The sequence below is a fragment of the Labrus bergylta genome, chromosome 18, assembly GCF_963930695.1.
Source record: "Labrus bergylta chromosome 18, fLabBer1.1, whole genome shotgun sequence".
Lineage (NCBI taxonomy): Eukaryota > Metazoa > Chordata > Actinopteri > Labriformes > Labridae > Labrus > Labrus bergylta.
In genome coordinates, this window is record NC_089212.1 from 22,958,803 (window position 1) to 22,984,654 (window position 25,852).

Sequence of the window (25,852 nt, forward strand, 5' to 3'; positions counted from 1 at the left end):
GGCTATAGGACTGATGACTGGGTCGTGTTGGGCTGCACGCCTTGCCTGGCAGAGGGTTTCCTGGCAGAACAGAGAGTGTAGGTCTCTGTCGTTCTCTCTCTCTCTCTCAGGCAGATTTATTGCATGCCAGAGGCTGAGGTTTGAGGAATGTCCCCCTGCAGTGAGACAGCGAGGGCCAGGGGAGGGTGAGCAAGACAGGCTGAGACATCTGTACTCCAAGATAATATAAGAGCTGACAGTAAGACAAGATTCTTTTTTTTTAATACCTATCAAAGGATTTGGAGCTCCCTCTCTTTCTCCCTCTCTCATGGGACATTCTGAGTATTTCCAAATAAAGACATAAAAGCCTCAAATATCAAAACTCACTCAGAGATACTCGGATTATTATTTTTTTGCAATTTAGATTCACATGACTGTGTTCTATTAAATGTAAATTTCAACAGTGTTTCACTATGTTATCAGTGCTCGATGGCGAGGGATAAGAGCGTGTTTCCCTCCATGACGGGCTGCCCCACATTTAGATCCATCAGGGTTACATCTGTTTAAACACTGTCCATCACCCACTCTGAGCGGACGCCGAATTAAGCACGTTAATCCTTATCCTCGATGTAAAAAGGGCAGAAAGTAGGAAAGCTGCAGTGTAAGCCATATTGTGGAATTAAATCCTCCCACTCTGCTCTGAATTTTTTTTTTTTTTACGTGCTCATTTTGTTGTCAAAAAGAATATTATCAGATGACTAGTGACCTGATCTTTGCACTCTGTTCTATTGGCTGCCTGAATTTGGTAATCTACGCAGGATTATTAGAGATTAGTCTGCGGCAAGTCGCTCTGGATGACATACAAAAACCTAAAAATGCGGAATACAAAACAGCAAAAAAAATCCCCACTGGCCTCCTTTTGAATCAGAGAGAAATGTCCTTACATGTTTGTGCTGTTCATGCACCAAAGACTCATTGGTACAAACAAGTTGATGTTGCTGGGTGGTGAAGGATGTTTGTGATTAGGAAGGATGTTGGCTTGAACACTTCTCTTCCTGAATCAGCTTGCCTCTGTGTGCTACAGTATGTGCTGCAGGAGATTAAATTCCCTGCAGCCCTTTTTTCATGCATTAGATCTACAATCTGCAAAATGCATTTGCATTTATTAAATTTGACTTTTTTTTAAGGAAAATTCCCCAAATGACAACGACTTGTCAGTGCATGAGTCGAGCCATGTAACACATCCTCATAAAACAGAGGCTTTTTTACCATGCCTGTTTTAAAATATATGTCATCTTACTGTTTCTAATGCCCAATGGGATTTTGTTTTCAGACTTTGCCTCTCCATAGATTATAGTTTTTAATGTCAAGAACAGATCAGAGCTCTAAAAAACGGAGGGATTATCCTGTGTTTCCCACACCAAAAAACAGTTTCTCTCTCACACTATGTCGTTATCTTTGAAGACACATTAACAAAAGAAATAATGAAAGACATTTTCTGTATTTATTTTTTTTATTTTTTTTAAGATATGTGTACGCACACATCTGCACTTAGGCTTTTCATGCTGTGGCATTCAGGCGTCTGCATGGGCATGCCTGGTTATGCCTTTACCTTGCAGCGGCCCCTGACGGGATTTCATTTCTCTTGATAGCTTGGTATCTTTGGCCTCTTTCCCCCACCTGCAGAGCGCTACACCGCGACGTTATTTAAACCTCGCCCCAGCCTATTATGTCAAATGATATGATCAGAGCGGTACGAGGGAGGGATGTTTAATGAGGGGGCAAACAAAGGCTGGACTGTGAGAACCTCTGTTGTAATTTCACGACTGTTGAAGTCACACATGACACACGCTCAAGGTGGAGGATAAAGGTTTTGCCAATCCATGACAGTATTTTTTAAGGCGAGCATCAATCTGCTGGTGTGACTTTTTTTGAAAAGCAAACAAAGCTGAATAGATTGTTCTTTTGATAAGAGTCCGAGAGTGACGGCACCGTTTATGTCCTCGTCTGTAGAACAAAGGGGGAGTTACGCAACAATCAGTATAAACTGTTCAGAAGATACAAACACTTCACTGTGTGAGATTGTCTGCGTGGGCTGGACTTCACCTGCTTGGCTGGTTGCCTATCACGTACACAAGAGCAAGGACGCACTTTATTATACAACTGCTACTTCACTGAAAGACAATAAAACTCACAGTGAAGAATTTACAGCCACACCATATTCACGCGGCAATACACAGAGTAAACAATACACCTCTGTTACAGTTCTTATTACTCTATATGGCTGCAGTGCATTTGGAGCTATAGCACTCTCAGTGGCATCAGTTAAGACCAGGTAGTGTTTCTCAACCAGGTGCAGAAGTTGCCTTGAGTGACAGCTCAGATTGATCTATGTGTCTGTCTTGAAGGTCACACCGTCTAAGCTGCACCGGCTTTAAACTCAGAGGAAGAGAACGAGAGGATGTCCTTTGCTTCAAGTTGGGCTAAAAGACTTGATAACTTTACATGAATGACGGGATTAAATTAGTTTATTTTCATTAACTATACCTTTTTTTTTTTTTTTTTTTAACTGTGGTCTAAATAAAACATCTGTGCTGTGCTTTGGTCAAAATATAACATTAATCAAGCACCAGAGGAGGTTTGTGACCCTGTATAAACCAGCTCTCTCAGAACGCTCCGTTTTGGTGTGTGTGTCTCTTTAAATGCAATGAGCCCCCCGTGTTTTCCCGGTAGACATCACTCCTCTGTAGCGAGAATAAAAATGGCTGACCTGCACAAAACTTCTGCTCTAAGCTTGGGGTGGAGTCTATGGGTGGAGATACCAGGGGAGGGGAGGGGAGGGGATTTTTTTATTTATTTTACCTGAATCCCACTGTGATGTCACAAGGAGAGCTAATTTGAAACAGAGCATTTTTCTCTGTGTTGTAAGACTTATGCAGACCACAAACAAAGGACTGGATGGGTTTATTTCACAATTTGTGGGTCAGTAGACACTCAGGTGACCCAAATATATGTTCAAAAACACTGTGAAAGTGGATTTTTCATACTATGTCCCCTTTAATATAATTTGTGATTGTGGTTTATTCAAATAAAGAGTGTCTTAAAACAGACGCTTTTATACTCTAACTGTGGGATCCACAAGGATGATCGAAGTCTCTTGATGAATAAACGGATAAACTCATCACATAACATTCATTATAGGGAGGGTAAAAAGTCTCTTTTGCATGGAGGATGAACTACCTCATAACATCTGTCAGTCACACTCCTAACACCCAGAATACTGAAGGTCGAAGGGTTCCTTTTTGTGTGTGTCTAATTTGGTTTATAGTCGTCAAAGTGGTATTTGCTCATTTATGACCTCTGCAGAATAATAAGCATTTTTGTGGTGGTCTGCTTGCTGTTCCTGGTTTCTTTAATGGGCATTACAGTGCACACAAACAAACAAACATCGCTTTATAACAATACACGAGGGATTTGAAATATGTCCATGCAACTGGAAAAATAAAGAGGAGTAATCTTTTTTTTTCACCCCATTTGGCTTTTGTTAGAATTTTTTTTAAACTTCTACACATTTTTCTCATGAAGACTTTTTGAGATTTGGTGCGCTGCTTTAATCAAGCAGGATATATTTATTTTTAAATATTGGAAAATAGACCAAAGCAGTGATAAAGCCTAAGCCTAAGTTTGTTCTTAAAAATGAGGTCAAATTCTCTATCAACTTTGATATACTTTTTCGATACAACGTGTTTTAAAACGACATGATCTCCGTTACTTTAATGTTGATAATGTTTGTTTGTTTTTGTTTTTTTTAATCCATTTTTTAGTATCTATCTAATTTTTAGTACATTCTTATTTTTTTATTTAAATTGTACTGTGTTCACTTTTTGTTTGCAATCTTTGCTCTTTGCTGCTGTTACAATGTAAATTTCCCCATTGTGGGATATATAAAGGATTATCTTATCTTACCTTATAAACTAAAGTACAGAAGCTTTAAAAAACAACATCTTTCCAGTCACATCTTTGACTAAAGAAAGCACTTAAATAATTGCAATTTAGACTTTACAGGAGTGAACCTTTTTAGTAGACCCAATTAATACGAAATAACCTAACAGGGCCCATTGGGTGCCTTGGGCTTGTATTTCTGTTGCCATGGTATCGAAAAAAAAATCAATAAGAATTGTATGAAAGAATAAAAATCTGGTATTTTGACGAACCTAATTCTTAATGACGCCATTTGATGCCTTCCATTTACCGCAAAACTCAGATCTCTGAGCTGGGAATGACGTCACACCTGATTAAACTGCGTTCCAGTTGGGAGTTGGCAACAAGTTGGACAAGCAACATGGACGTCACCTTTGTTTGTTAGCTAATGCCTGACGATAACAACATGCTTTACTATGATAGTTTGTGCACAGAAATAACATGACACCATGTCCACAGATTGAATTTACACGATGCTATCAATGTGATTGATTTAATTACACAAAAAGAGGACTAGGTTGATAATAAAAATGTAATTTACAGCTTAAAAGTTACTGTTGAGACTAGTAATGCTAAATTAAATCCTGGTTGTATATATTCCCATTCTTAGTTTTGATATTCTTAGTGCTTATTTACTTTGTATTTAATATTATATTGTGTTTAGATTTGCTAATATTGTGTTTTTTGCTCATATTGTGTGTTTGATCAACCTGCTGCTGTAACGCCACAATTTCCCAGTTTGGGATCAATAAAGTAATTATATTCTATTCTATTGATGTACATAGCAGCCATGTTGGATTTAAACTCGGGCTACTGAAGTTCCTCTGCAGTTTATGTGTGCACAGTCGGTGGCCCAGTTCGGCCACCCCAGTCCACAAAAAGTCTGGCTCCGCCACTGTTCATTTTGTAAAGCTCCGCATATAGCCTACTATTCATAGTAAGTTTGCTGTCTCAAAACTTACCATGTCCTGTTTGTTAAAAAAAAAAAAAAAAAAAAGCTGTGTGTTTGCAGGGAGGGAGATTCATTAGTCTGAGTTCATTCCTCCCCACCGGTCAGACTGGCGTATAATGTTTTATGGGGGAGAGAGAGGCGGGACCTCACGGCCGGGAAGGGCGTTCTCTTTGCGGTCAGACCGGGCAGAGTCATCTCGAGGGGGCGGGTCCTCCGGCAGCGGAGAAGGAAAACCCACCTTTTCTTCATTGTTAGGGACGCGGTGGAATGTGATGGTTTGATCTCCAGCGGGCCGAGGGAGGGGGAAATATCCGAGAGGAAACAACCGACGAAAGTGTTTCACGCCGAGGGGGGAGGCCAGAAAAACCCCTCTATATACCCCTCTGTCGTCTCCAGCTTCTCTGCGAGAATATGTGGATGAACTTGTCCTCTCCGTGTCGGCAGCAGCAGCAGCAGCGAGTCCGACCGTCCGCATGAACTCAAACCGTGAGAAGTTGTGGATGTACTGTCGTTTTTTCTCCAGCCTGCAGTGGACTCGATAAGGTAAAGTTTACGTCTTTATATGTTGGTGTTCTTTGAGTTGGACTGGGAACACGGGGAACTGTGGTTTTTTGGGGGAGTCAGACAGCGGCTTCCTGAGTTTGACCCAATCAGTTGGGACTGCAGAAGTCTGAACTGCGGCAAGTTTTTCAACCCTCCTCCTCCTGCTCCTCCTCCTCCTCCTCCTCCTGCTCCTTCTCCTTCTCCTCCTCTGCTCGTTTTGTAGCCAAAAAGAAGCATCCAGGGCTGCGGAGAAAACCCCCTCAGGTGGTTAAACTGTGGCGTTGAATGGGACATGACATTATAATTTCAGAACACACCGCCATTAATACAATGTGTCACGTATTTGGCGGCGTGATTGATGTTTTGCGAGTCTCTTGCGTCTACGCACTAAAAAAAAAAGAAAGAAAAAAACGTCAGTCGTGTTCATATAAGGTAGCCTGTCCGCTGTAATTCAAAACGTAAAGTTTAGACACTACACTATTCGTATTGTCTCATGCTCCTGACATAAATCATGTAACGTTAGTTAGTTGTTATGTTCTTCCCACAGCATGCGTTGTTACAACATGTTTTATTATCAAGCTATAATTCCCTTTTGTCTTAAGCTTCCATGAATATTAGGGTAGGCCTTAGTTTTACGAATGACGTCCCATTGTTTTAGTTTCTTTTGTTGACATCCAGTATCAGTCACATGACCCCACATATCAAGACTTTGTACCAGACTTCAGAAGGCACTGACCCCTTTCCATTATGGGGTTAGGGGGAACATGAAAACACAGATATGTTTCAGTATATTTCATACAAGTGTTTCTGTAAAGTGTGATAGGTAACACATATTGTAGTATACTGACCTACCTACCTATAGAATATAGAATAGAATAGAATTACTTTATTGATCCCAAATTGGGAAATGGTGGCGTTACAGCAGCAGGTTATCCAAACACACAATATGAGCAAAAAAACACAATATTAGCAAATTTAAACACAATGTAATAATAAATACAAAGTAAATAAGCACTAAAAATATCAAAAATAAGAATGTGAATATATACAACCATGATTTAACTTAGCATTACTAGTCTTAAATAAGAAAAGATTAAATACAACATACTTTGCTGGAGATAGATGTAAAAAAAATAAAATAAAAAGATTTATGACCTGGCCTAAATATCACACATGAGCACATAAGTCACCTTTTATTGCTCTCTAGTTGAGGACATACACAGACGCACGCCACTGAAAGGATTTCATGGTGATTTTACATCAGGAAGGAGCACCGCCTGTATTTAGGTCTTTAATCTCCTGAATGAGTCCACTGTTAGTTTACCCATTTTGAAAGCAGCTGCAGTGGGCATGTAGTAGCTGTTCCTGTATTCAGGGGTCTGTCTCTTTTTTTGGGGGGGGGATAGTGGATTTCCAATAAATAATGAATTGTTGATGGAAACATGCCAAGTGTACTCTGTGTTTATAAATCTTATATTGGGGGTTTGGACTGTTCAAATCAAGCATTTTGAAGAAGGCACCAACAACTTTGGATAACTTTGACATTTATACTTAGGAGATCTTCCTATTCATTTTTTTCCCCATGCTTATATCACTTCTGATAGACTTTGGTAACAGGCATGTAGCCCTTGGGCGACTGTGGCACGGTTGGTAGAGTCAGTAATCTCTGAACCGGCAGGTTGGGAGTTTGATCCCCAGCTCCTGTAGCCACATGTCTGATGTGTCCTCCTTGGGTTAGACCACTTAGCCCCAAGTTGCTCCTGCTGCACATACATGCAACATACTGTTAGTGGAAATACACTGATTACTTACATTTTCATAGCATTAACTAGCATAAGATACTCTACTAGCGATGCACTGTTTTTTGGTATTGTCACATAATTATTTACCTAAAACTAGTCATTTTTCTGTATAAATAATAGTGTTGTATTAGCGCTTTTACAGCATTTTAGAGCATGTTTTTGGTAGTATTAGTGGCTGACAACTATACAGGTATCAGTTTCAAACTCTACTAAGGTTGACATATTGGACACTAACTAAAATAATCCTAAAAAATGAACAAATAGAGTAGCTAGACATGTTTGAATAAGTGTGTTTGTGTTTCTCTTCTGCAGCACATACATACATTAAAACAGAGGTGGCAGAGCCTGAACAGTAGGTGCCCTGTGCTGCCTCACCTTAACAGTAATAGACGAGTGTGTTCATGTGTCAACAGCAGAAAAAAAAGTAGTTGTAGTGGTGGAACGCTAATCTGCCAGGTGGGGCTCGTAAAGAGCAGCGCAAAGGGGAGGGAAGGAGAGAGGGGGGGGGAGGGGGGGGGGGGGAGACCTGCCTTGACCTGTTTCAGACATGAAGGAGACAAAAAAAAATCACTGATGACTTTCCAGTAAGGCTCACCCTCTCAGCCAGCTGTAGATCACACCAGCTGAGCCGAGCTACCAGTTTGTGCTACCGTGGCGTCGTGAACACTCCCCCCCCCCCCCCTCCCCTCCTCCTGCACGCACTTACATGGCAGCTTGTCATGGCGGTGGATGTGTGAAAAGGGGTTTTCTGTGGTATTTCCCTGAGTTGATGCTGTCAGGTTGGAAGAAATGCAAAGGGGAAACTTTAACGAGAGTAGCAGCAGAGTGAAGAGTGAGATGTCTAAAATTTCCTTGATTGCTTCTTAAGCTGCTTCTTTACTGTCTTGTTTGCATCGGCTCTCAGTAGAAATAATTCCCATGCAGCAGCGGATGGATGCCTCCTTTGACTTTCATCCCAGTAGCTGAGCATGATTATCACCCCTGAAATCATAGTTGTGAATGTTGACACTGTAGGAGTGCCACCTACGCAAAAAAACAGCACTTGTTTGGTGAGTGAGCGATCATGAGGGCCGACAAATTAAAGTTAACAAGACAGAAGTTTGCACCGCGTCCTGTCCAGAGTCAAAAGCTGCCATGCAAACTAATAATCATACCCCTCTCTGTCGTCTTTTACGACACGGGCAATACCTCGCAAGATTGGTTTTCCACTTGACAGAACGCCACCGGCAGCCCCCATGAAACTGCCTGCGTCGCTTTAGGTGAAACCAAAAACTGATAATTATGTGTGTCCAATAAGGGTAATTATCAGACTAAGCGCTGGACCTGAGGATTACAGAGTGGCTAAATGGCTGCTTTGGGGGATTAAATTAAAATATAGAGGTTTTTTTTCTGCCTGGGAGAATCAAACCGCGGTGGGGAATGTGGAACCCAGCCTGTCAGCGGTAGAATTACTGCCACTCGGCATATCAAGGTTTATGTGCAGAGCCGTCGCTGTTACTTTAGCACCATCTCATCAGGGTGGAATTACAGGACATGCATATTGACATTGTGTGTTGCAAAGTGCATGCAAATGAGACCAATGGTTAACGCTTTGTAGGGGATGTTTGTGAAGGTTCTCAGTCATCCAGGTCAGGGTAGATTCAAAGCTTGATCCAAAGGCAACTGGACTTAGTTGAAGATCTAGAAAAGATCAAGATTCAAGATCGTCAACCAAGTCCAGGTGCCTTTGGATCAAGCTTCAAACTTTGTAGGGGACAAAAATGTCTATCAAGAAGATTCAAGATTCAAAATGTTTATTGTCATGTGCACAGTAGGAAACATGTTTCCCTGTACAATGAAATTCTTTCTTTGCTGTCCACAATGAAAGCCAACAATAAAATATTAAAATTAAACATAGCCAAAAATAAAAATAAAAACAATAATAATCTATACAAAAAATTAAGGTAATTTGAAGGCAGTAGAGTGCAAATAGAAAAAAAATTAACTGTGCAAAAAAAAGAAAGTTGTATTGACTCAGTCATCAACATCATCAAGTTGACAAGAGGAAAAGACCATCATAGGACAATTTACCATTTCAGTTTATCGATTAATCTGGCAGAAGATTCATAATTCCTCCAATAGATCGTATATGAAAAGTTAGAAAGAAGTGAAAGTGAAGCTTTGAAAATACTTGTTTGAAATGAGAGACAGTTTAAAACCAAAAGATATCCAGTTTTATATTTGAAATGACAACAGGCACCACTTCATCTTCACGTACGACTCACTGAAACCGAGGAGTGCTTGGCGTTTCTGCTGGAAGTTTTTTGTCTGTATCGCACCAAATAACAAAGGAAGTAAATCTCACGGCACTGCAGATGGAGCCGGTCTAGACCAGGATGGGACAAAATCTAGATACAGCAGATTGTCGCTCCTCACTCTTGTGATATGAATTCTCGTAATGCTGGTGTTACACTTTGATATTTTAATTAGAAAAAGACGTTCAAAACAGATGTGCCTGTCTATTTCACACAGTACTTCATGATTCCTCACGATGGCACTTTTGTCTTTAATTAATCAATTTGGATTTAAAGCTTCTGCTAAATGAATTGTGCAACTGTATACAACAGAAAATGACAGACTGGCTTGTTCATTCATGAAATGAAAACATGGTAAAAGTGGAGTCAGCACCCACAGGACCAGACGAGTGTCCTTTTCCAGTGTAACCTTTACGTTCTAATAAGCTGTAATGGATACTGTTGGTAGAATTTTTAGGCCGGATGGTGTTGGTGTTGGTTATTAATAGTGCAAGACTCTGGCCATCCTGAAATAGCACTGGTGAATCATGGTCTCTCACAGGCTCTTATTAAAGCCCACACACAGCCTGGGAGCGTATATCCTTTGTAAGTGTGAGTGTAAGTGTTTTGTCATAATGCAATAAAGGGCTCTGTATCCGGGACAGAGTCTGCTGTTGACAGTATGCAGGCCAGCTGGAGTCTCCGCCGGTCTGTTAGTACACTTCAGGACTGGAGGAAGGCTTAATACCACACAGACGCTGGAATGAGAATTTGTTTCTCTGTGCTGTATAACAGGGTGCGTGTGTGGGAGAGGTATGAAGAGCTGAAATTTCCAGCAGTCAAGGAACAATCGACCTCTGATTCCTTTGTCATGCAGTTTTTGGATTTTAAAGGATTTGCCACATTTTCTTTACATTTTGTGTTAGTTTTGCATAGTTGGTATCTGGAATTGTGTTGCCTGACCTAAAATATCAGAAATTTGGGTCACAAATTTTCACAGAGCAAGGTGGTGGGTCCTGAGGCTAGATGAGTTGAGAATATATAACATCTAACATCTTATTAACGTCTAATATACACATTTTCTTGTTCAAATACAATTCTTTCCTTCTTAGTATCGATTCCTTTTTTTCCACTCATGCCAAACGTTTGACCATCAAAAGTAACTAATCCCAGGAATGCCAATAGCCTAGCGGTTATGACGCATGCCGCATGTACAGAGGCTATGTTCCTCGTCGCAGCGGCCGTGGGTTTGAATCCGGCCTCTGCCCTTTGCTGCATGTGGTCCTCCACTGTCTCCTCCAAACATTTCCTGTCCCTCTTCAGCTTTTCGATCCAATAAACGCAAAAGGTCCAAAAATATCCTTAAATGTCTTGGACATAGGGCTGCAGGAGCGCGAGATCGACCCCCCCGACCGTCCAGATGAGAGACGACAGACTCTACCTACAGCTGACCCTTTACTGTATATCAATTCCAATACCTATAGACTGGAATATTGAGCTGATACTGAGCAACTCTCGATTGATAAATAAACATATACAAGATTGGTTGAGAAAACCACATTACCCAATGACTCGCTTTGACCTGCATTCTACTCTGTGGTAGCACCACACTGTTGTTGTTTGTTTTTGTCACATGAGCTGAAACCAGGAGATTTTTTGTGGCTAATTGTTTTGGTGTTGCATTGTTGAATTGAATGGCACACCTGCTGATACCCAAATCCTTTTAGGCTGTATTAGAGGCCGATACTAATATTGGTATTAGTATCAAAACAATTCAAAATGTCCTTGAATACCAGTCCATTATGAAATCAGTGACAGCTATGCATATGTGTCTGTTGTGAGCAGCTATCTGCCTCACCTTCACTTTCACCGCTTCCTTCCCTTTTGTGTTTTTTCCCATCACTTTTTATATTCTCTTCTTGATCCGTTCTTCCCGCTCTGTTTCCGTATAGTTCCCCCTCCTCCTGCATGCTCCCCCTGCCAGCTTGCTTTATCGGTGGAGGGCCATTGACAGGGCAGGGCTGTGTGATTTCAGCTGGAGTTCAAACTACTTGAACCTTGTGTGTGTGTGTGTGTTGTGTGCGTGTTGTGCATGTGTGTGTGTGTGTGTGTGCGTGTGTGTTCATGTATGTCTGAGAGCCAAAGCACTTTTCCTCGACGCTGTTCCCAGCCATGTCGATCTGTCATCGGATCCTCAGGGCTGAGTGTCAATCACTCAGTGAACTGCAGCCAGAAGTACATCACTGCTCCAAGAAGTGTTCAGAGGCCTCACTCAGGCACTCATTACCCCACACACACACACACACACACACACACACACACACACACACACACACACACACACACACATACACATACACATACACACACACACACACACATACATTGACACACAGAGCGGCAGACACACGCTCTCACTCTTTGAGAATTTTAACGTCATCACAAGAATGGGTTCTGTGTTCATGCGACTTGTTCTGCGTGTGTGTGAGTGTCGAATCAGTCCTGCAAAGCGTGTCAAACAGCCTCCTCATTACCAGCCGCTGTGGTGGGTGGGCCTCATGGTGGCGTGGTCGCTCGCTGAGGCCTCGCCACTTTTGCTGGGCTGCCTGCAGGTGACTGTGAAACCAACTTGGGTTCATCCCCGAGATCTGCTCTAATGAAGGATGCATGTGCACGGCACTTTGTTGTGTCAAATTAAATTAATTAGCCGGCTCTTATCGGGCCGTATTTTAACAAAAGTGGGCAACTTCATCCTTCCAAAGGGTTTGCTAAGATGTTAGCTGCAGGAGCCTGGGATCGAACCCCCGACCATCCCGTTGAGAGATGACCGACTCTACCAACTGAGCCACAGCCGCACAATAATTGTATTACAAGAGATATAAGGATGATAGCATATTCTGCCTTTTAGATACTTTGTCCCATTCTTATTCAGGAATCATAACGTACAAAAACAACATCATCTTACTTCACACAATCCAACTTTGACGGTAGACCAGGTGTGACATTGTACAGATGCGTTCCTTCAATTGGTTTGAGTGGTGGACAATTTCATACCGAGTCTCTTTGGGAGATCTGCTGAAATTAGCGGGCAGCAGCAATGCCTATTTTTGATTGTAGCCTGTGAAGGAAAGCCCGGCAAAAACGAAGGTGCTTTATCACTATTGTGCACCAGTCATACAGTTAGACATGGTCATCAAACTCTTACATTCCCACATTTGCCTCAATAATGTAATACACCAGCAACACTAGATAGTTGCAGGTGAATGAACAGATTTTTACAGTAGAACAGCATCTGTTGTCAAATCAGCCAATCCTAGATGAAATTTGTTGGTTGTGAAACGTACATTTTTGTTGGGTGCAAATGAGTCAGTTTTAAAGGTTCAACTTGATACTTTTATGACAAACTTTGGGTCAGGAAATGGTTTTCAACCAAAGCTCTGCTGATGACAGGCTGACAACAATGACTCATCAAGTTTTGAGGAAAAACGGGAGTCTTTGAATCATTCACTGAAACTTGAATCCGACCTCTCTGTTCCCCTCAGAGCTGCAGGATACTCTTCAATGACACACTTCCACTTCCCTGTTTTTCTTTTAGGTGTGACGAGTCGGATATCAATCCGGTCACCTTAACACTTTGGGTTAGACGGACAATGCAAGTCCTTCGGGGATTATGAAGCTCAAAGGAGAGTTATAAATACACATTCCAATGTGAGTAAATCCTTGTGAAGCTGCAGAGGATACTATGACAGGGTAAATATGATCACTAAATCATATTAAGTCACTAAATTTGCCTTGAATTAAAAGCCTTTGTTTAAAGGGGATCTATTACACTCACTTTCAACATTAATTATATCAGTCTGGGACACATGTTGAGTAGTGAGCAAAATTTGTAGCTAAAAAAAACTCCTTATTTATCCGATTCTGGCATCAGTGCAATCCCTCCTTTAGCCTCTGCCTGAAACAGTTTGTTCAAGCTACTGTCTCTTTAAGGCCGGGACATTTCAGCGAGTTTCTGGGTGGTCACGTCCTCCAAGACGTCGACAGAACCTGACGTCAGATTCTGGCCCAGTCTCACAAAGTTCTCGTAACATCTCGTTCAGAGCAGCAGGAAACCACGTTCGGGGATTTACGTCAACAACAGATGGGTAACATTTGAAATTTTGAAATGTAATATGGCTTGAGACAGATGTCTTCATACTCCTCTATCACTTTCCCTCACAGATTATCCATCAGTCGTATAACGCAGACCTGCACCAGACTTCCAAACCTCCTCCGAGCCCCATATTTCAGCTACTTTAATTTATGAACGCCCATCGCCCCCCTGCCGCCCTCCAAACAAGGCAGCTGCCCTGCTGCTGACCATGTGATGGTTCTTAAGCTATGGCAACTGAAGAGGGAGGGAAAAAAATCATCTGTTCTTCATTTTGGCTTCAAAACCATCCACCAGTTCTTTATGAAAGAGAAGGAGGAAGTTGGCATTTGGTGCTTAGATGCTCTACCAGAATGTCATTTGTTATTTGCCGTGCCGTTGATGCATGATTCACATTTCTTTCATCTGTTTTCACATCTTTAAACTATTTCCAGTTCTTCAGTTTTGATCCTGATTTTTAGATAAGTGGAAGACTTGGTTTAGTCTTAAGACTTGACTCAAAAGGTTTCTCTTGTGATTCACTTTTTGAAGTCTCCCTTTTATGTCTGTCTGGTCGACTTTGCACTTCCTGGTTCATGCCACCTCACAACCACCTCATGACATCTTTATTTGAGCTCTCTATAATGCTCCCTTCCCTCTGTGGTCGGTGCCAGCTTTATTTGGCTAAACACTCACACCAAGAATGTGTTTGTTGTTGCTGCTCTGATAGCTGGAGGTGATAAATCCTCTAATGTTTAATCGTGTCCGTGCAAAGCCAGCCAGCTGGAGTTTTGACCCCACTGACTAATGATATGGTTCCCTCTGCTCCTGTGTTTGTTTAACATGCTTTCATTTCGACCTGAAACACAGTTCCCTCATGGTTTTTGGGGATTTCTATTTGTTTCCGACTGGTTCTAATTTGGGATTAAGGTTTCTGTTGTCGGCCTCCATAAGTTGTTTTACAGAAGGTTCCCTGTGCGCCTGTTATGTTCCTACACTGAACAGGGCTCCTCAAAAAATGGCTACCTCTTGGATCCTGGAAGAAAAGAGGAAAAGAAGTGCAAAGAAAACCGACTTCAAAAGCATGTAGGAGGCACGGCGAGGCGAGAGGGAGGGAGGGGACTTTTAACAGGGGAAAGCTAAAGTTAAGACGTTTCTTGTAAATTCCTCAGCCTCTCTTTTATTTTTTTAGGTGTTCTCGTCCTCTACAGGCCAATATTTCCTCTCTCTCCTCCTGATTGTTATCTTGTCTTTGCTTTTTTCTTTCCCTCTCTTTTCTCTTCACTAAAGAGGTGAGCCCCCCCTCCGCCCCATTTTCCTGTAACTCCCCCCTTCTCTCGCCTGGTCCAGGAGTATTTTTGGAAGTTAATGAAAAGAGAAATCTGAACCGCTTACCCTTAAAAGGTATGTCTGGGTCAGCTGCGTGGAAACTTGTGTTATTAATGTCCCTAACATTTTCTTTTTGAGAGTGGGTCATCTGTGATTGTAAGTATCGTTGCCGCGTACAGTGCAGGAATGCTGCGGGTTGGGGGGGCTAGAAGGGAAGGAGGGTGGGCTAGCAAGGCAGGCCTACGTCTTCAGGAAAAAGAGGGGGGTCAGGGGCATATTTGGCATATTTCAGGAGCCATTCCAGTCTGGTTCAAGATGCATTCTTCTTCCTAGAGATCTGGCTCAGCGAACCAGACGTACGGCGACCAAGTGAGGAGGAGGAGAAAGGTGAACATCACGCTCTATTTCCTGTCAGTCTCATGATGCTTGTAATAGATAATGGTGCAGAAAACACAAGCTCAAGCAAAAATAATAATAATAATCTTCCAACACAGGTGGTAAAAAAAAAAATACCACCTTTTACCACCTAGAAACAGACACAGATGTCTTCCCTCTTCCCTCCCAGCAAGACCAAAACCTCATTTCTGTCCATAAATGGCTCCATGTTGAGCCGAAGTCCTTCAGGCAGCAGCAGGGTTTGTGTGTCTTGGGTACCATCACTACACTTTAATGACTGTTTATATGTTAAGAAGCAGTAATATGTCCCTTTCAACCTCTCGTCCACGGCAATACAGTCGCTGCATCTCTCCCCTAGAATTTATGATGTTCCAGTCTGTTATTTGCAGTCTTGACGGGCCGCTGACTGACGTGACAGTGGTTGGCAGGAATTCCCTGTGGCGGTACTACCAGTCCAGCGCCCAGCAGAGGTCGGGTTCATCGCGAGGTCTCGGATCTGTGTTGACGGTCCAGCTATGGTCGACTGTACAGATTCAATCCTAAACAACTAAAAGGTCTTAAGGTGTTTTTCGGACCGCAGGAACTTTCTCATAGTTCTAGGAACTGTTTGAACCCTCCTGCTTTATTATTCATTGCGCACTACAGGAACTATGAATTATTTGAGTTGCTAGAACCCCGTTAAGAGGAACTTTTTTTAGCTCCTGCTTCAGATTAGATACCATGGGTGGTGAGAATGCAGACAGAATTTTTTTTTCCCATACTGTGTTGTTCTCAGGGAAGTCCCAAGTGGATAGATCCTCTTCAAAAAGTCCCGGAAAACAGATACTTTTAATCCCTGAAAGTCCTCATTCTTGTTTGATATCATCACAACTTCCTTCTTTTGTATTGTCAGTAGTGATAACTTGTGACAAATAGAGTAAACAGATCTTCATGGAGGGTGCACACTATCCTCACTCTGCAGCTGCTGCTGTTTCCTAGTAAGGACCAGAGAGACAACATCAAATGCGCCTGCCTCCTTTCATGAGTTGTGATGTGTCTGATTCCTCTTGTGTTTTTTGATCTTTGGCGGAAAATTCAGTACGTAATGGGGAACGACCTCAAATGTGACAAATCAAGAGGAGAACCTGTGCAAAGCAAAAGCAGGTGCTGACAGAATGAATGCTTTGAAGTCCCTGTTGCACACTTGTGGGACGTTTTAGACAGATATTAAAGGAGAGCTATTATACTCACTTTCACCGTTAATTATGTCAGTCTGGGACAGCTATTGAGTTGCGTTGGGAGGTGTGTAACCCACAAACCTCCTTATTTATCTGATACTTGCATCCCTCATTTCAGCTCTTTGCCTGAAACGGTTCATTTCAGCTGCTGTCTCTTTAAGGCCTCCCTTACCCACTTGTCATCTTTCTTCCGATTGGCCAGCTCTGTTCGAGTGTGTTTCTGGTGGGTTAGTGTGTCCCTGAAAGATTCTGCCGGGGTCTGCGTGTCCTACAACTTATCTCCATGCTTTGCTCTAAGACGTCGGCAGAACCAGAAGACGTCAGGTTCTGGCAAAGTCTCGTTCAGAGCAGCAGGAAACCTCGTCCGGGGATTATGCCAGCAACTGCGTATCTTGTGTTTTAAAAACTTTGCCGAGGTTTAGTATGGACATCAAACTTAGTAATATTATATGTATGTTTTTAAATATGGATCTGCATAATAGATCTCCTTTAATGTATTCAACCATCAGCTGTGTGGAGTTGTGGAACTCGTACTTTTTACTTTAATTTGTCACTTTTTTTCTAATCTCACTAAAGCAAAGGAATAATTGTGGGCCGTCCACCAACGACCCAGAGGAACCTTCTTCTTTGGCTTTTCTAAAACATAACAAGTAGAAAGGTGAGCCTTTGAGTATTGATACTTGTGTCATCTTCAAAAGTGTGTGTACAGCTGTGTGTGTGGATCACATGTGACTTGAGACAGTCCTGGTTCAGATCCTCACGTGCTCCTCCTGAAAAATCCGTCTGGATCCTGAGCCTTAACCTTGACTGTACAATGGCTACCCACACACACACACACACTCTCACTCTCACACACTCTCACTCTCACACACTCTTCCTGTCTGACCTGTTCTTATCCAGGGATCTACAGGGCGGCTCTGAAAATAAAATTCCTCCCGCAGATTATTTTTCTTGCGATCAGAAAATATACATGTTCTCAGAGAGAGGAATGCTCGGACCCCATTGAGACCTGGCGATTGCTCACTTCCCCCTCTTCTGTGTCTCTTATCCTCGGCTGTTTTGTCTTCTATACTCTTGTTTCTGCTTGGCTTTCGCTTTTCTGGACCTTTTACTTATTTACTTTGTAGACACTTCTTGTGAAAGTTCAGTAGATGTAACGACTTATTTCCCTTTTGTCTAACGTACAATTACTTTTACTTTCTTTCTGTTTTTTTCTCCTACTTTAATTTAAAATTGGTGAGATGTTCTACATCATTCAGACGGACATCTCTCCCTCCCTCCCTCATCCAGCCATGTATAAGAAAGCCAGATTTGAGAGGCTTTCATCATTGTGGTGCTGATGCATGCAGACCCCAACTGCTAGGCTATTTTCAGCCTCTCTTTCCCCCGTCCTCTGTCCCCATTTCGCCCCCCCCCCCCTCCCCCTCCTCTGCTCTCCTTTGGTGTTATTTTGTAGGAGATGTCTGCACTTTTGTGAAAGGGCAGCTGACGGCTGGGCTGGCTGGTTTTCAACCTCGATGCCAGCATCGCTTTTGGAGCTCCTTCTCATGCTAGCAGCCCCAAACCCCCGGTGGAGTGAAGCAGCATAATGTGAGCCACTGGAAGGAGAGAATAAAAATAGAAGGGGAAGAAAGTGCAGCTTTCTACTTCAGGAGTCATTTCACATCCAAGACTTTAGGAGTAAAGAAGAAGTTTGGCTAAGTAGAGCTGTTTTTTAATTAATTAATTAATTAATTATGAATTATTCTCTCATTAAGCCATGTAATTGTTTACTTTATTCAACTTAAGAAGACACTGAAAATATTCCTTTAAGTCTCTAATGACCTGTTGAAATGTAGCTCTTTCCAGAATACGGTCGTAATCCCAAAAAACCTTCTTACAGTGTCGGAGCAGAGGGAAAGAAACCTGTTCCCATGAAACAGTTCTTACTTTGCTTTTATTGAATAGCTGACTAATCAATTCAGGACTTCACCTTAGGTTGAAATACTTTGAGTCACTGGAGGGTCTCTGTTTGAGCCCAAACACATGGATCACCCACAGTGGTGAGAGAGGAATAAAACACACACAGACTATGAGAGAGTCATCAGCTCATCTCTGGTGGTCCTGTCATCTGCCCTGTGCTTCGTTTCCTCTTTGTGCGTTCCTTTATGGCTATAAGACTGGAATTCTGGAATTTGGCAGAAACGCTCTTTCAACAGGTGATCAACATGGCTGCACAATTGATTGCATTTCCATTGCCGTTGTGATATGTGCATTTGCAACAAACTCAGCGGAATAGTCTGACTTTTTCTCAGAGAATATGTCGAGAATTTTACATAAACTGACGACTCAGCATGCGTACACGTTGGAACTGTTGGATGGTGACTGTGGTGTAATGGTCATGGTCATGTGGAGCGAGCTATCGGCAACCCTCAGATGAACTGGTTACAATATTCCGTTGAAAAAAATACAACTTTTTGGATTTCTTTTTCCTTCAGATGGGACATGTTGCAAACATAGGTTTGTAAAAGATGAAAAACAGCTCATCATACACGAACTGTGAGTCATTGCTACGATGCATCACAGGTTTGTCTCACGTCGTGCAGCCTGGTCTGTACGATTAAATGTCTGACTCAGTTGTGTGTTTTGTGAATGTATTGGAGTGGGTTACATTCAGACACAGGAGCCTCACAGGAATCCCATAAACACTCCCGAGGACATGAGAGTCTCATTTGTGCCCGGTGGAACATTGTGGAATACCGGGCATATTTTATAATCCAACCTTCACTTTCTTTCTCCTCTGCGGAGTCTGGGGTTTATTTGTGAAGCTAAACCAATCTCGATGTCCAGCACCCTCCTCTCACTCGCCTTCCCTCCTCCGCAGAATATTTAAACATTGCATTTTAGATATTAAGCTGATGTCTGTGTTTCGTTTATTAAATGTAAGCTTGATTCTACAACTTCATTTAGCAGAGGCTTTTTCCCAAAGCAAATACATCTGAGATGAAGTACAACACAAGCAAGGAAAGGAGACACAGGTCGGATTTGAACCCTGCTTGGAGGACAGCCTCTGTACATGTGCCGCCTGCACGCTGCGGGCGCCCCACTGTAGATTGTTTTGTTTTTTTATGCTTGATTTCATGGGATGATTTAGTGTGGGTTGTTGTTGCTCTGAGATAATTTCTAGTCTCCTACATATGTACATGTGTGTACATACGTCTTCTTGTAGCTATGACAACAACCAGATGTACCGATTTATTGAGTGGTGTGTGTCAGTGTGAGCTCAGGGCCTGTGGCAGAGAGTGGCCATGCCCACCCACTCAGACAAACTCACTTTATTTTTCACCTTCTCGTTTTCCTTTTTTTTCCCTCCCCCTCTCAAAACCTCTCCAGGTTCAGAGAGCCTCCAGCTGCCTTCTCTTAGCTTTACTTGTCTTTAAATATCTCTCTCTCTCGCTGTGCGTGGACTGGCAGAAGAATGCAGTTGAATTAGTTTGTTTTATCTCCTTTTGCCAACCAGCTGCATCTGCGTCTGCACTCACGCCTATGCCAAGCGTCTGAGACACAATTGACCTTAAAAGGAAACAATAGCGGCCTGTCAATTCTGCTCTGCCAGTCAAGGCACGGCTCACTCGGGCAGGGGCAGGGGCAGGGGCAGGGGCAGGGTCCAGCCCGCACACACACCATCAGGAAGTGTTTGGAGACTGAACTTGAAACTTCTTGGCAAGAGAGAGGCACAGCAACAGGTTTTTTTTTTTTTTTTTTTTAAATATGGTTGTACACCTTGTGCAGAGGGCCAGATAGTATTCAGAGGTTCTGAATCGCTAATCCGAAATCCTGATAACTTAATTTTGACCCCATGGAGGACTCAATTCTGTTAAAAAAAACTTTATTCTCACTGAAAGAAATAACTTAAGTGTGAATTTACTGAAGAATCTCTTTTTGATTTCTGCATTTTGATTGTTTGGCCAAATGTGAAAACATTATACATAAGCATAAAAATGTGCGCCATGAGGGATTTTAATCCAGCAGAAAACCTGCTATATTCCCAAAAACACACCCATAACTTGGTATTAAAATAAGCAAGTAGAAAGGATGATGGATGGATGGATTTGACCTTTTGAGGACTCACATTTTGTTTTAAATCCCGGTGTAGTTCTATTTTCTTGAGCTGTGTCAAAGCCTTTAAAGGTGTTCTTTAAAACTTTTAGCTGTCACATAAATGTTGTTGTGCGATGAAATATTGACACTTATCTGTGTTTAGTCAGCAGTGCTGTGTCCATGTGTGTGTCTGTGTGTGCGTGTGAAAGCCTCAGCTGTTGTTTGTGGAGAAAGCAGGGCAGGAGCCCATTAGATATCAGGACAGGTTCTGCAGGTTCATGTAGAGGTGGATGGTTTTCCTTATGACAGCTCATCAGCCTCTACAAAATAGTTACCCCGCCTTGCCGCTCAGCTGGAATGCAAATGTCAGCAGGAGGAATGCTGCTCTCAGTCTACAGTGGCAGCGAATGAAAAATCAGCCTCGTGCTCTATTCTTCCCTGCGTTCCCTCCTCCTCCGCCTCCTCCTGCTCTCTTTTGTTAGCTGCTTCTGTCTGCTACTTTCTGGATCTCAGCTTCCTGTCTCTTCTCCTCTCCTCGTGTGTCTGCTTACACTCTCTCTGCCCCGCTCTCTTTTTTCCCCCTCGTCTTTCTCCCGTCTAGGCTTCCTGTTCACTGTGTTTGATTTGGGCATTCCTTGCCTCCCCGAGCAGACAAAACAACCCCAGACCTCTCTGAGCTGTAACCCCCAGTACGCACACACACACACACACACACATACACACACACACACACACACACACTTTCCCTTCTGCTAATCACACACAGGAAATGGGCTTCCATGCAAACGAGGCCTGCCTGGCCAGAGGAGCCCAGGATGGAGTTTCAGGCCTTGAAAGTTTCTCCAGTGGAGGAAATTGAACATGAGCTCCTTCTTCCCCCTTTCTTTCATTCTCCCTTGTTTCCTCCCGTGTTTTACTCGACATGGTTCCTCTGTCCTCTCCTTTCCTTTTTGACACTCTCTTTTTCCACGCTGCATTTGGATGCAGTTGCTGTGAAACATTTCTTGTCAACATATGTATGAATCAATTTGTTGCTATGGGTGACAGATGCAAAACTCCAAAAGCACATGTGGATAAAACACACATCATTCAGCATCTGTGCCTTCACAAATTGAATTAGTGGTGTTGGTATTTCTAAGATAAACCCGAGGTTCAAGCATGCACACTTTGCCAATCGGACTCTGTAAATGCAAATACACTTTGTGTGTTTGGAAAGTGTTAAGCTTACAGGCTCAAAAGCGCCACTGATACTGTATCTTATCAACAGCTTACCACGATGTGTGAAAAAGCCTGACTTATAGATAAACTTTACACAATAATGACACATGAAAAGAAAGGGAAAGGACTCGTCTGGAGTAGTTTAGGTAAGGAATATTGTGTGTGTCTGTGATAAATAAGCGTGGTTATGAACAGGTGTTATGGGCGAGAAATAGAAGAGCTAAAGACACCAGTTTATTCTAAACACAGAAACAAACTTTGGCAAATCAAATAAGATCTGACATGCTCAGCTACTTCCCTCAAGTAGTAAAATAATGTGAAAAAGTTCCTAACAAAGTCACATTTGATTAAAATATCTCGGGTTAGGGTCTCTCTCTGTTAAGTCTGTGTGAGGTTCTTAACATTATAATGATAACCAGAAGGATGATGAAAGAAACAAATCTGTATTCAATTTGCTCCACAGCTTAAAGTGGACTCTCGAGCTCTTCACTGAGTTCCCTTGTGTTGAATCTTATCTAAGGATGCTGTGTTGTTTTTTTAAAGTCAATATCAAGCTGTAATTTCAGATTTCTTTAAAATTTGGATTCACCAAAAAGATGAACACTAGCCCTGCCGCCTAGTGTTTAAAATGGGTACTGCAATCCAAATTCAAAATGTCAGAGAGTGCCACCTCCCCCCGCCCCCCTTCTCCAGAGAGCTGATGAGTGCGGGGGGGTTGCCATGTCGCTAACACGGAAGCTTGAGGGTTTAGCCACCCCTGTATCGGTCTTGAAACCTTTCTGCGTTCTTACCTCTCTCCAATTTTAAAATATTTCTGGGCGAATCAGTCGAATCAGAACCACTTTCATCACTGCAACACCTTTCGGTTTGACGTTTGCAAACCGAGGGGCGTGCAAAACGGCCGAGACAATCAAAGATGCAGCCGTGTCGTTTTTTTTTTTCATCACAGTGACTACAGGGAGACGCTGAGGACGCTCATCTGCAGTTTTGTCTAAATGGACCAAATAGCATGTGATTAATCCCGATTGAAAAAAAAAAAATGTAATGCATTAATTTCTGTAATTAATCGTGATTAAGTAGTTAATGCTGACAGTCCCAGCTATGGAGTTCCCATTTAGTACGGTCACAAGTTCTCTTCACATGACACACATATGCTGGTTTTTTGCGATAAGGCTTGATCTGGATCTGAGTAGAAAACTGTATTTCAGAGACATGCTGCAGCTTGGACGGACACGTGTGGTAGCGCCATCTCACACTGTCTCAGTTTATTCTTCTGAGTATAACGGACTGACCCCCCCCCCCCCCCCCTTAAACCTGACATGCTGTGTGCGTGAGTGGGAGCGAGAGATGAGAAGGAGGCAGCTGTTTTTAGTTTTGTTTGGTTACGGGTTGGCTCCCTGTCTGAATGAATAGCTCTGACCCCCCGTACACACACCACACAGCCCCACACTACACGTATAAACACAGACAAACATGTGGTCTCATGGTCACCGGGGTATGTGGGATATTCTGTTTTGCAAAGAATGTGTTGAATCTAATTTGTAAGATCGTACGTTTAAATTAAAGTGAGAGCGTATTGATCACGCAGAGCACAAGAAGCTCGCTCTGCTCGAGCAGAAATGACACATTTGGTGGAGTGCAGTGCTGAGGCGCTGTTGTGTACGGTGAGAGCGTCAGATGATTCAGCAGAAAACCCGTCTGCTGCTGTCATGCCGCTGTGCTCATGAATTGAACATAATGACGGAGCTGAAAGCAGAGCAGCAGGGAAGGCCTTCTTGGTATCACAGAGATGTGCAAGAACAAGTGGAGAGGATGAGACGGAGAGGAGCTGAGAGTGTCAGGAGATACTTACATGATCCAAGTGTCTTTGAGCGCTTCACCTTTTACTTTCTCAGATTAAAGAATCCCAGTCAAGAGAAAGACCTTTTTCTAATCATTTAAGCCCCTTCTCGCACAGAATCTCCGGACATTTTCTGGATAATGTCAGCACGTTCAGGACCCGACATTTGCGGGAATCTCCTTTTACACACGCGTAGTAAAAGGTTATCTGTGCTGGACGCGTTCTCACAACTTGCAATACTTGAGCAGCGCCCTCTAGTGTTGACAAATGGAAGTGCAGTTCCTCGAGTGTCCACTTAAGGCCCCCGTGTCCACCTAGCGTTTTTTTTCTGGCTGTGCGCTCAATGGGGAGCGCTAACATGACGCGTTCGTGCGCTGAGAAGGAAAGTCTGTCTTGTCTCTATGACAACGGCGGCTGTATGGCCGACTCGTCTCCATTGCTTTTTACTGTCTGTTTTGTGATGATGTGAGATTGTTTTTACTCCAACAGGAACGTAGCAAAGGGTACATGTATGGGGGAAAACCCGATCCTTAGGAGGCAAAAATACGGGGAATATCATACATTTGGAAAAGAGCGTCAGGGATGTCACCAGCGCCTTTCTGAACAATTGAAAGATTTTCAACTCGAGTGCTTGGAGCATCAGAAAGCTCAGCACTAGCTTTGATTTACTTTATTTTGAATACCAGGCACAGTGGGTCCATTTTCTTTATCAAACGATTGATGCGTTTCTGGAATATTTTTTCTCTAGAAAATGTATCTTTTGGTTTTTGGATGTTTTGTCGGTCCTTCATGAAACGACCAATAAAACCTTAACATGTACACCCGACATCTAGATCAGTGTGACGTCAGCTCATTTTCAAACAGCCCTTGAATTAAAGAAAAATCACTACATAAAACAATAAAGAACAACAGCATCATCAGCTGCATTTACTCGTTCTGCCTTACATGGGATCAACTCGAGGCTGACTTTCTTTAACATCTCACACGGTCTTCAACAGCAGATGGACTTTGTTTAGTTGTCACGAGGTCGATTTTTCAAACTTTCCATCCGTCGTCCTTTAATTTCATGTAATGTTCTCTCATGATATGTTCCTGTACCAGAGTGTCTTGTTGCTGCTTACAGGAATGTTCCCTTCCTCCACCCCCCCCTACCCCAACCGCGCCCCCCCACTTCCCCCCTCTCATCCTTTAAATTCAGTCCAGACTACAGTCTTAAATCTGGATTCTCTGTGCTTAACCAAACATATGGAATGCTACTGTAGTGGTATGCTCCAAGTCTGGTGTGCGTGTGTGTGTGTGTGTGTGTGTGTGTGTGTGTGCATGTGTGTGTGTGTGTGTGTGTGTGTGTGTGTGTGTGTTTTACCATGCACATGTTGCGCAGCAGATGAGAGCTTCTAGGATGATGATGATTATGATAATGGTGCGTGTGTGTTTATGTGTGTGTGTGTGTGTGTGTGTGTGTACCAGCGCCTCCCCAGAGAACTGAATGGGCCCTTCTGTTGTCGTGGCCAAACACTGCTTGTCTGCTCATGCATGAGTCTATTGCAAAGCCTCCGAAATGCGTCCCCATATCTGAGCAGTTAGCTCATTCGTAGCCTGTTAGCTTGACTGTGAACGATCTCCCCTACAGTGACGCCATTGTCAGCCCGGCCGCAAGCTCCAGGCCTTTGCCAACTGCCAAGCATAACTACGGTGAAAGATGGCATGAGTGTGTGTGTGTGTGTGTGTGGTGTGTGTGATGTGTGTGATGTTGATCGGTGAGTCATCTTTGACTAACCTTGGGCCCCTGTTTGTGTTTTTTCTAACCACAGGATGGAGACTTTGGAAAGAAGAGCATAACGTGAAGCACGCAAAAGGATGCATTAAAATGTAAGTTGAAGCTTCCTGTAGTTTGTTTAAAGAGGATTTATTTCAGCTCTTTGCTGCTTCAGCACTTAGCCTGTAAAGGGTGTGGTTTAAAATGCATCAAATCAAAAGAAAAGAAAAAATCTTTAAGGTTTTTTTATCTTGACTATTTTGTGCTTTTAAAAAAATGACTTTCTGCTTAAAACCTGAACCATCGTCTTATTGATTCTGTAAAATGTTATTTCCAGTGTCAGAGCTGCTTTTTCTA

At 42.7% G+C, this 25,852-nt stretch overlaps 1 protein-coding gene across 2 annotated transcripts in view; it reads left to right on the forward strand.

Annotated features, from left to right (window-relative positions):
• Window positions 1-4,953: 4,953 nt before the first annotated feature.
• The window catches only part of luzp1 (leucine zipper protein 1), a 51,602-nt gene continuing 30,703 nt past the window's right edge, over window positions 4,954-25,852 (forward strand). The window contains exons 1-2 of one of the 2 annotated variants that reach the window (XM_020647980.3): window positions 4,954-5,455; window positions 25,551-25,608. The gene's annotated coding sequence lies outside the window, so the exon portion shown is untranslated. The remainder of the gene's footprint in view (window positions 5,456-25,550; window positions 25,609-25,852) is intronic. The other variant, XM_020647979.3, reaches the window with a different exon arrangement.